The 11,599-nt window shown below is 55.8% G+C and overlaps 1 protein-coding gene across 2 annotated transcripts in view; it reads right to left on the bottom strand.

The window, feature by feature from the left end:
• rcor2 (REST corepressor 2) overlaps positions 1-11,599 on the bottom strand; it is a 111,894-nt gene that overhangs the window by 85,401 nt on the left and 14,894 nt on the right. The window lies entirely within an intron of this gene.

Here is an 11,599-nt window from a genome sequence, read left to right on the forward strand (position 1 = left end):
GCCGTGCACGGATGGTCTGTCCCACTCCCATCGGGTAGGAGGCCACGTAACATCCATGCCAGGACCACCAGACTCAAAAACAGTTCCTTTCCCTGAGCATTGGGGCTGATCAACACCTCCACCCACTAACCCAACCCTTTCATACCCCAACCACCACGACTTTATCATTTCCTGTCTGAGTCACCCTATGCACAGACACTCCTGTGCCCAGAGTCACTTTATGTACTTACAATCAATTTCTGTGAATGTAAGCTTATCTTATATATTTATATTTATCGTTTTTTTTCAAGTTATTATTGTGTCCCTATCCTTTTGAGGGTTTTATTTTTGAGCTGCATCGCATCCAGAGTAACAATCATTTTGTTCTCCTCCACAGCTGTGTACTGGAAATGACATGAAACAATCTTGAATCTTGAAAGTGTGGTTTTCGAAAGGGTTTTGTCAATGAGAAACCGACAGAGATGAGACCACACTCAGTCAGGTTGGAGGAGCAACACCTTATATTCCATCCGGGTAGCCTCCAACCTGATGGCGTGAGCATCGACTCCTCGAACCTTGTTGAATGCCCCCACCCTCACCATTTCTCATCCCCCTTTCCCCTTCTCCTTACCTGCTCATCACCTCCCTCTGGTGCTCCCCCGCCCTCCCGCTTCCCTTTCTTTCATGGTCTTCTGTCCTCTCCTATCAGTCTTCCCCCTTTTCCAGCCCTTTATCTCTTTCACCAATCAACCTCCCAGCTCGTTACTCTCCCCCCTCCCGATCTCCTGGTTTCACCGATCACCTGCCACCCTGTACGTCTTCCTCCTCCTTACTCTTGGCTTCTGTTCCAACTCCCCCACCCCCCCAGTCCTGAAGGGTCTCGGCCCGAAATGTTCACTGTTTACTCTTTTCCAAAGATGCTGCCTGGCCTGCTGAGTTCCTGCAACATTTTTGTGTGTGTGTGTGTGTTGCTTGGACTTTTTTTTAAGATTAGATTATGAGGACACTCAGTTCTCTTTTATTGTCATTTAGTAATGCATGCATTAAGAAATGATACAATGTTCCTCCAGAATGATATCACAGAAACACAAGACAAACCAAGACTGAAAAACTGACAAAAAACACATAATTATAACATATCGCTACAACAGTGCAAAGCAATACTGTAATTTGATAAAGAACAGATCGTGGGCACGGTAAGAAGTCTCAAAGTCTCTCGAAAGTCCCATCATCTCACGCAGACGGTGAACCTCCAGCGCCGCAAACTTGCCGATGCAGCACCCTGGAAGCATCCGACCACAGTCCGACTCCGAGTCCGTCCGAAAACTCCGAGCCTCCAACCAGCTCTCCGACACCGAGCACTAAGCGCTTCGACCCCGGCCCTGGCAACAGGCAATAGGCAAAGCCGAGGATTTGGGGCCTTCCCTCCAGAGATTCTCGATCGCACAGTAGCAGCGGTAGCGAAGCAGGCATTTCATAAGTTTCTCCAGGTGTTCCACTGTGCTTCTCACATCCGTCTCCATCAAATCAGGATTGTGCACGGCACCCCTCGTTACACATACGATATCATTCGGAACGGACGCGCGCGCTGCGTCGCGCCACCATCTTCTCCTCCCTCCCTCCCTGCGTCTGCAGACTTTCTCCTGTTTGGAAAGGTTTGCTGGCCCTTCACGTCTGACCCAGTGCGAGACGATTGAAGAGTCCAGTTAGATTGAAACATCGAGGCAAATGCGGAGGAGAGCGAGTGGTTCCGGGTGCTCTGGTTTCCTCCCACACAGTCCAAACAGGAGTTAATTGGTCATTGTTAAAAGGCTAGGCTTGCTGGGGGTGGGGTGAAATAACCTTGAACTTGTCCCAGTCTCATCTAACCCCACCTGGGTCCAGAACACAGGGGGACCAATGCTCCTAGTGAACGCACCGAGGTACTGTAAAATGTGGGGAATGTTCCTGTCACTCCCTCCCCACCCACCCCACCCCTCAGAGGAAAGGGTAAATGAGGTGTCTATATTAACAGCATTTGAACCGGACATGGACACACAAAGATTACATATGTTGGAAGTCCAGAGCAACACCCACAAAATGCTGGAGGATCTATGGAGAGGAATAAACTGTCGCTGCTTCGGGCTGAGGCTCTTCATCAGTCCTGGAAAGGAAGGGGGAAGATGCCAGAATACAAAGGTGTCGGGTAGGGGGATGAAGTGAGACACTGGGAGGTGATAGGTGGAGAGGATGTTTCCTGTAGTGGGGGAGTCTAGGACCAGAGGACACAGATAGAGTGGATGTGGAGAGGATGTTTCATATAGTGGGAGAGTCTAGGACCAGAGGACACAGATAGAGTGGATGTGGAGAGGATGTTCTCTATAGCGGGGGGAGTCTAGGACCAGAGGACACAGATAGAGTGGATGTGGAGAGGATGTTTCCTATAGTGGGGGAGTCTAGGACCAGAGGACACAGATAGAGTGGATGTGGAGAGGATGTTTCCTATAGTTGGGGAGTCTAGGACCAGAAGGCACAGATAGAGTGGATGTGGAGAGGACGTTTCCTATAGTGGGGGAGTCTAGGACCAGAGAACACAGATAGAGTGGACGTGGAGAGGATGTTTCCTATCGTGGGGGAGTCTAGGACCAGAGGGCACAGATAGAGTGGATGTGGAGAGGATGTTTCCTATAGTGGGGGAGTCTAGGACCAGAGGACACAGATAGAGTGGATGTGGAGAGGATGTTTCCTATAGTGGGGGAGTCTAGGACCAGAGGACACAGCCTCAGAATAGAGGGACATCCATTGAGAACAGAGATGAGGAGGAATTTCTTTAGCCAGAGGGTGGTGAATCTCCGGGATTCATTGCCACAGATGGCCGTGGAGGTCTAGTCATTGGGCAGATTTAAAGCGGAGCTTGAATGGTTCTTGATTAGTCCGGGTGTCAAATGTTACGGGGAGAGGACAGGAGAGGCACTGAAAGGGATAATTAACCAGCCATGACGGAATGGCGGAGCAGACTCGCCGGGCCGAGCGGCCAGATTCTGCTCCTGTGTCTCATGGTGAGCTGGCGTCGGCCCGCCAACCTCGCCAAGGGGACCTCAGTCTGCGCGGGGCGGTCACGACACCTCCTCCTCGTCGGCCGGTAACCCAGGCACAGATAGTTCACCGCTCGCTCGACCCTCTGGAATCACACACACATGCACAGCTCCAGTGCCGTGCACGAACTGGCCCGTCGAGTCACAGGTGGCGGTGGGTCGGCGCACGGCGGCGGGATGGGACACCCAGCTGAGGGGGGAGATGCCAGAGGAAGGTGGGGTAAGGGAAGGGCGAGCTCGAAGGTGAGGCCAGGTGAGGAGAGGACAGGTGAGCGGAGGGGGGGGAAATGAAGTAAGAAAGTGGGAGGGACCAGAGGGGGGCGGTTTGCAGGCGAGGGGAATAGGAGAGAGGAGGAATTGAAGAAGAGGGAAGGGGGAAGGGGGGAAAGTTACTGGAGGTCGGAGAAATCGATCTTCACGCCGACAGGTTGGGGGGTTACCCTGGGTGTTGCTCCTGAAGGGGGCCGTGGATCGACACGTCGGGATGGGGGTGGGTGGGATTGGAATTAGAACAGTGAGCTGCCGGGAAATCCCGCGCACTGCGGATGGGGCGAAGGTGCTCATCGGAGCGGTGCCGAAACGCCCGAGTTGCTCCAGCGTTTTGTGTGTGTGTGTGTGTGTGTGTGTGTCTCTGTGTGAGTGTGTGTGTGTGTGTGAGTGTATGTGTGTGAGTGTGTCTCTGTGAGTGTGACTCTGTGAGTGTGTGTGAGTGCGTCTGAGTGAGTGTGTGAGTGTGTGTGTGTGTGAGTGTGTGTGTGTGTGAGTGTGTCTCTGTGAGTGTGAGTGTGTCTCTGTGAGTGTGTGTGAGTGTGGGTATGTGTGTGAGTGTGTGTGTGTGTCTCTGTGAGTGTGTGTGTGAGTGTGACTCTGTGTGAGTGTGTGTGTGTGACTCTGAGTGTGAGTGTGTCTCTGTGAGAGTGTGTGTGTGTGTGTGTGTGAGTGTCTGTGTGTGTGTCTCTCAGTGAGTGTGTGTGTCTCTGTGTGTGTGAGAGTGTTTCTGTGTGTGTGAGTCTCTGTGAGTGTGTGTGTGTGTGTGGTGAGTGTGTGTCTCTGTGAGTGTGAGTGTGTGTGAGTGTGTCTCTGTGAGTGTGTGTGTCTCTGTGTGAGTGTGTGTGTGTGTGTGACTCTGTGAGTGTGTGTGTGTGTGTGTGAGTGTCTGTGTGTGTGTGAGTGTGTGTGTGTCTCTGTGAGTGTGTGTGAGTGTGTGTGTCTCTGTGAGTGTGTGTGAGAGTGTGTTTCTGTGTGAGTCTCTGTGAGTGTGTGTCTGTGTGTGTGTGAGTGTGTGTGTGTCTCTGTGAGTGTGTGTGAGTGTGTGTGTGTGTGTGTGTGGCGTTGTCGTTCGCTGCTCCTGAGTTTCCAGCGTCTCTGCAGGATCTCGGGCGTTTACGAAGAGCTGATTGTTTGCTCCAGGAAGGGGTGGGAGGCCGAACATGCACGGGAGAGGGGCGACTCGGAGGTGGGGAGGGCTGACAGCTCACGATCAGTATCAGAACCAGGTTGATTATCACTGGCAGACGGCGCGTTGTAAGTTTGTTGTCCGGGGCGAAAAAAGAGTGGTAAGGTACCGTGGTTCAGGAGAGATGTGCGGGCACCGGCTGCCGCGAGGAGAAGCTCAGAGGCGGAACGGGGGGCCGTGACTGACTGCGGTTTCTCAACGATCGAAGACTCCGGTTGGATTGAAACACCGAGGCAAATGCGGAGGAGAGCGAGTGGTTCCCGGAGGGGCCGCTGGTTCGGGTCCCTGCCCTGGGAGGGGCCGCGGGTTCGGGTCCCTGCCCCGGGAGGGGCCGCGGGTTCGGGTCCCTGCCCCGGGAGGGGACGCTGGTTTGGGTCCCTGCCCCGGGAGAGGCCACTGGTTCGGGTCCCTGCCTCGGGAGGGGCCACGGGTTCGGGTCCCTGCCCCGGGAGGGGACGCTGGTTCCGGTCCCTGCACTGGGAGGGGCCGTTGGTTCGGGTCCCTGCCCCGGGAGGGGCCGCGGGTTCGGGTCCCTGCCCCGGGAGGGGACGCTGGTTCCGGTCCCTGCACTGGGAGGGGCCGCTGGTTCGGGTCACTGCCCTCAGAGGGGCTGCTAGTTCCAAGTTGCTGCCTGGGAGGGGCCGATGGTTTAAGTCTTCCCGCCGGAGGGGCCTCTGGTTTGAGTCACGGCCCTCGGAGGGGCTGCTGGTTCAAGTAGCTTCACTCAGTGGCCAATAAGTTTGAGTCAATGCCCTCAGAGAGGCCTCTGTTTGGAGTCACGGCCCTCGGAGGGGACACTGGTTCAGTTTGCTTCCCTCGGAGGGGCTGCTAGTGTGAGTCACTACCCCTGGAGGAGCCACTTCCCTCGGAGAGGGGGCTGGGTTTGGGGCCGTACTCTCGGAGACGTTACCAAAATTTTGAGATTTATGGATTGGACTTTGGCCTCTTTCGGCCGATGTTTTGTTTCGCACTCTTGCGCATTATTCCCTGTTGCCGATTGGCAGGCGGGGGATTTGGGTCATCTGTTAGTTTTTGTGCGAGGGAGGGCTTGGTGGGGTTGGAGGTGTTGTTTCTCCTTGTGGGTGATCCGTTAGTTATTGTGTGAGGGAGGGGGTTGGCGGTGTTTGGGATTTGCGACTTTTTGTTTGTTTTTCTTTTGGGGGGGATAGATGTCTTTTCTTTCAATGACTTCTATGCTGTTCTGTATTTTGTGGCTATCTGGCGAAGACGAATCTCATGGTTGTATTTTACGTACATACTTTGATAATAAAATGAACCTTTTGAAGAAATACCAAAACAAAAAAGTAAAAAGAAAGAGCAAAAAGTGAGGTAGCGTCCATGGGCCGTTCAGAAATCTGATGTTTGAGGGGAAGAAGCTGTTGCTAAAGCATTGTATGTGTGTCTTCAGGTTCCTGTACATCCTTCCTGATGGTAGCAATGAGAAGAGACCGTAAGATATAGGAGCAGAAGTAGGCTATTCAGCCCATCGAGTCTGCTCTGCTATTCAATTCTTCCAGTCATCCCCACTCCCCTGCCTTCTCCCCATACCCTTTGATGCCCTGGCTAATCAAGAATCTATCTATCTCTGCCTTAAATGCACCCAATGACTTGGCCTCCACAGCCACTCGTGACAACAAATTCCACAGATTTACCACCCACTGACTAAAGTAATTTCCCTGCATCTCTGTTCTAAATGGACGTCCTTCCATCCTGAAGTCATGCCTTCTTGTCCTGGGCTCCCCTACCATGGGAAATAACTTTGCTATATCTAATCTGTTCAGGAGTTTTAACATTTGGAATGTTTCTATGAGATTCCCCCTCATTCTCCTGAACTTCAGGGAATACAGTCCAAGAGCTGCCAGACGTTCTTCATACGGTAACCCTTCCATTCCTGGAATCATTCCCGTGAATCTTCTCTGAACCCTCTCCAATGTCAGTATATCCTTTCTAAAATAAGGAGCCCAAAACTGCACACAATGCTCCAAGTGTGGTCTCACGAGTGCCTTATAGAGCCTCAACATCACATCTCTGCTCTTATTCTCTATTCCTCTAGAAATGAATGCCAGCATTGCATTCGCCTTCTTCACAACTGACTCAGCCTGGAGGTTAACCATTAGGGTATCCTGCACAGGGACTCCTAAGTCCCTTTGCATCTCTGCATTTTGAATTCTCTCCCCATCTAAATAATAGTTTGCCTGTGCTGGGTGATGGGGGTCCTTAGTGATGGATGCTGCCTTCATGAGGGACTGTCTGGAAGATGTCCTCAATGGTGGGAGGGTTGAACCTGTGGTGAACGTATCCGGTGCTCCCGGTGCGGCCTCCTCTACACTGGCGAGACCCGTTGTAAATCAGGGGACCTGCTTCATCGAGCACATTTTAATTCCGACTTGTCGACTGATGGCCTCCTCTTGTGCCTCGGTGAGGCCACCCTCAGGGTGGAGGAACAACACCTTATACTCTGTCTAGGTAGCCTCCAACCCGATGGCATGGATATTGATTTCTCCTTCCGCTAAACAAGTTCCGGATTTCTACCACCCCCAACCTTTTACCTTTCCTCTCCTGCCTATCACTTCCCCCTGGATCCCTTCCTCCTTCCCTTTCTCCTACGGTCCACTCTCCTCTCCTATCAGATTCCTTCCTTTCCAGCCCTTCACCTTCTGGCTATCCTCCTTCCCCCTCCCCTCACCTTTTTATTCTGGCCTCTTCCACCTTCCTTCTCAGTCCTGCTGAAGGGTGTCGGCCCGAAACGTCGCCTGTTTATTTCTCTAGATGCTGCCTGACCTGCTGGGTTGGGTGTGGGTTTGACATTTCTTCTTGTGAACGCTGTGTACCTGGTGCTGATGTGAGATGGGGTTTCACTGCACCTGTGCAGGTGTGCAGAATTGACACCCACAGTGAATGCAGGACACCTGGGGATGCAGACTTGGGCGCAGGGGGAACATGTGGACTCCACGTAGACAGTGCCGCAGTCGGGATTGAAACCGGCTCCCTGCGCCAGCGGCTCCACCGGCTGACCTAACGAACAGAACATCGGCACGTACTCCCGCCCACCCGAGGGCAGCGAGGATTCTGAGAGAGGAGGGAGGAGAGGCAGAGAGGGAATAGTGGAGAGATAGGAGGGAGGAGGTAGCAGGGAAGGCGAGGGGAGAGGATGAGGAGAGGTGAGGGGAGTGGAGTGGGGGAGGGGAGAGGAGGGGAATGGTTGGAGAGAGAAGGGAAGGGTGAGAGGAGAGGTGAGAGTAGTGGGGGAAGGGAGGGGGAGGGGGAGGGGAATGGAGGGGTGGGGAATGGAGGGGAGTGGATGGAGAGAGAGAAGGGAAGGGTGAGGAGAGGTGAGAGTAGTGGGGGAGGGGAGGGGAGTGGAGAGGGGAGGGGGAATGGGGAGGGGAGTGGGGGAGGGGAGAGGAGTGGATGGAGAGAGAGAAGAGAAGGGTGAGAGGAGAGGTGAGGGTAATGGGGGAGGGAAGGGGAGAGGGGTGTGGGAGAGGGGGGAGGGGAGGGGAATGGAGGGGTGGGGAATGGAGGGGAGTGGCTGGGGTGAGAGGAGAGTGAGGGGAGTGGGGGAGGGGAGGGGTGAAGGGAGGGGAATGGAGGGTAGAGGAGGGGACGGGATGGGCGGGGAGCGGATAGGAGAGAGGAGGGGGGAGGGCGGGGAGAGGGCAGTGGAAGAGGGAAGAGCAGAGGGGAGGCGAGTTGAATGGGAGCAGAAGGGAGGAAAGGGGAGAGGATGGAGGAGGAAGGGGTGGGGTAAAGGGTGGATGGGAGAAGGATACAGTAGGGAGGGAGGCGGACGGGGAGGGTGAATGGGAAAGAAAGGGGGAGGGGAGTGTCAAAGAGGGGGAGGGGAGTGTCAAAGAGAGGGAGAGACGTCCCGGGAGAAAATTCCCCACGAGTCCCGGTGGGCAGATGAGCTGCCTGAAGCCCGGAGTCGGAGCCTGGGGGAGAGGGGGGGAGAGAGAGAGAGAGAGAGAGAGAGAGAGAGAGAGACAGAGACAGGGTGTGTGTGTGTGTGTGTGTGTCTGGGGGGTGGTCTTTACTCTGTGGTGCGGACACACCAGGGTCCACACGCTCCCAGAGCAACCTTCCGGTGGGGAAAGCGGCGACCCTGGGGAAACCTGTCCGGCGGGGCCTGGCGCTGACACAACCCCAGCGGCCGCTGCCATTGTCTTGGCGGCGTCCAGAAAGCCCGATGTCGGCGGGTGGCTCCCCGGCCGCACCTCCCCCACGGCCTGACGGCCCGGAGGTGACGGTGCAGGGGCCGGGGGAGGGAGACAGAGCCACACGCACGGCCAAACAGCACCATCTGCCTGTGGCAGGGCTGACTGCTTCAGGGTCGGCAGCCCGAGGGAAGGCGAACGCACGGCGGCTCGGTACGGAACCGCTCGGCCCGAGACCGGAGAGCCGTGGACACAGCTCGGCACATCACGGAAACCAGCCTCTCCAGCATGGGCTCTGTCGACAGCCCTCACTGCCTCTGCAAAGCCGTCAGCGTGCACAAAGACCCCCACCCACCCCGGGCACCGTCTCCCCACGCCCCTCCCGGCGGCCAGAACAGAGGAACGCCGGAAATCTCGTCCCTACAGACTCGGGGACAGCTTGACCCTGAGCTTATCAGATCGTGAACGGACCATCCCGGGGATACCCCTCTCCCTTTTCCCGGTGACACGGTGATCACGGTCTATCCCTCTCCCTTCTCCCGGTAACACGGTCCATCCCTCTCCCTTCTCCCGGTAACACGGTGATCACGGTTCATCTCTCTCCATTCTCCCGGTAACACGGTGATCACGGTCTATCCCTCTCCCTTCTCCCGGTGACACGGTCTATCCCTCTCCCTTCTCCCGGTAACACGGTGATCACGGTCTATCCCTCTCCCTTCTCCCGGTAACACGGTCTATCCCTCTCCCTTCTCCCGGTAACACGGTCCATCCCTCTCCCTTTTCCCGGTAACACGGTGATCACGGTCCATCCCTCTCCCTTCTCCCGGTAACACGGTGATCACGGTCTATCCCTCTCCCTTCTCCCGGTAACACGGTCCGTCCCTCTCCTTTCTCCCGGTAACACGGTGATCACGGTCCATCCCTCTCCCTTCTCCCGGTAACACGGTGATCACGGTCTATCCTCTCCCCTCTCCCTTCTCCCGGTAACACGGTGATCACGGTCTATCCTCTCCCCTCTCCCGGTAACACGGTCCATCCCTCTCCCCTCTCCTGATAACACGGTGATCCTGGTCTAACCCTCTCCCTTCTCCCGGTAACACGGTCAATCCCTCTCCCTCCTCCCGGTGACACGGTAACACGGTCTACTCTCCCTTCTCCCGGTAACACGGTGATCACGGTCTCCCCTCTCCCTCCTCCCGGTAACACGGTGATCACGGTCTATCCCTCTCCCTTCTCCCGGTAACACGGTGATCACGGTCCATCCCTCTCCCTTCTCCCGGTAACACGGTGATCACGGTCCATCCCTCTCCCTTCTCCAGGTAACACGGTGATCACGGTCTATCCCTCTCCCTTCTCCCGGTAACACGGTCCGTCCCTCTCCCTTCTCCCGGTAACACAGTCCATCCCTCTCCTTTCTCCCGGTAACACGGTGATCACGGTCCATCCCTCTTCCTTCTCCCGGTAACACGGTGATCACGGTCTATCCTCTCCCCTCTCCCGGTGACACGGTCCATCCCTCTCCCCTCTCCCGGTAACACGGTGATCATGGTCTAACCCTCTCCCTTCTCCCGGTAACACGGTCAATCCCTCTCCCTCCTCCCGGTGACACGGTAACACGGTCTACTCCTCTCCCTTCTCCCGGTAACACGGTGATCACGGTCTCCCCTCTCCCTTCCCCCGGTAACATAGTGATCACGGTCTATCCCTCTCCCTTCTCCCGGTAACACGGTGATCACGGTCTCCCCTCTCCCTTCGCCCGGTAACACGGTGATCACGGTCCATCCCTCTCCCTTCTCCCGGTAACACGGTGATCACAGTCTATCCCTCTCCCTTCTACCAGTAACAGCGTGATCACGGTCTATCCCTCTCCCTTCTCCCGGTAACTCGGTGATCACGGTCTATTCCTCTTCCTTCTCCCAGTAACACGTTCCAACCCTCTTCCTTCTCCCAGTAACACGTTCCATCCCTCTCCCTTCTCCCGGTAACACGGTGATCACGGTCTATCCTCTCCCTTCTCCCGGTGAGACGGTCTATCCCTCTTCTCTTCTCCCGGTAACACGGTGATCACGGTGTATTCCTCTCCCTTCTCCCGGTAACATGGTGATCACGGTCTCCCCTCTCCCTTCTCCCGGTAACATGGTCTACCCCTCTCCCATCTCCCGGTAACACGGTGATCACGGTCTATCCTCTTTCCTCTCCCTTCTCCCGGTGACACGGTGATCACGGTCTATTCCTCTCCCTTCTCCCGGTGACACGGTGATCACGGTCTATCCCTCTCCCTTCTCCCGGTAACACTGGCTATCCCTCTCGCTTCTCCCGGTAACACGGTGATCACGGTCTATTCCTCTTCCTTCTCCCAGTAACACGTTCCATCCCTCTTCCTTCTCCCAGTAACACGTTCCACCCCTCTCCCTTCTCCCGGTAACACGGTCCATCCCTCTACCTTCGCCCGGTAACATGGTGGCCACGATCTATCCCTCTCTCTTCTCCCGGTAACACGGTGATCACGGTCCAACCCTCTCCCTTCTTCCCGTGACGTGGCAACACGGTCTATTCCTCTCCCCTCTCCCTTCTCCCGGTAACACGGTGATCACGGTCCATCCCTCTCCTTTCTCCCGGTAACACGGTGATCACAGTCCATCCCTCTCCCTTCTCCCGGTGACACGGTGATAACGGTCCATCCCTCTTCCTTCTCCCGGTAACACGTTCCATCCCTGTCCCTTCTCCCGGTAACACGTTCCATCCCTCTCCCTTCTCCCGGTAACACGGTGATCACAGTCTCCCCTCTCCCTTCTCCCGGTAACACGGTGATCACGGTCTCCCCTCTCCCTTCTCCCGGTAACACGGTGATCACGGTCTCCCCTCTCCCTTCTCCCGGTAACACGGTCCATCCCTCTCCCTTCTCCCGGTAACATGGTGATCACGGTCTCCCC

The sequence above is a fragment of the Mobula hypostoma genome, chromosome 30 (assembly GCF_963921235.1).
Source record: "Mobula hypostoma chromosome 30, sMobHyp1.1, whole genome shotgun sequence".
NCBI classification, from domain to species: domain Eukaryota; kingdom Metazoa; phylum Chordata; class Chondrichthyes; order Myliobatiformes; family Myliobatidae; genus Mobula; species Mobula hypostoma.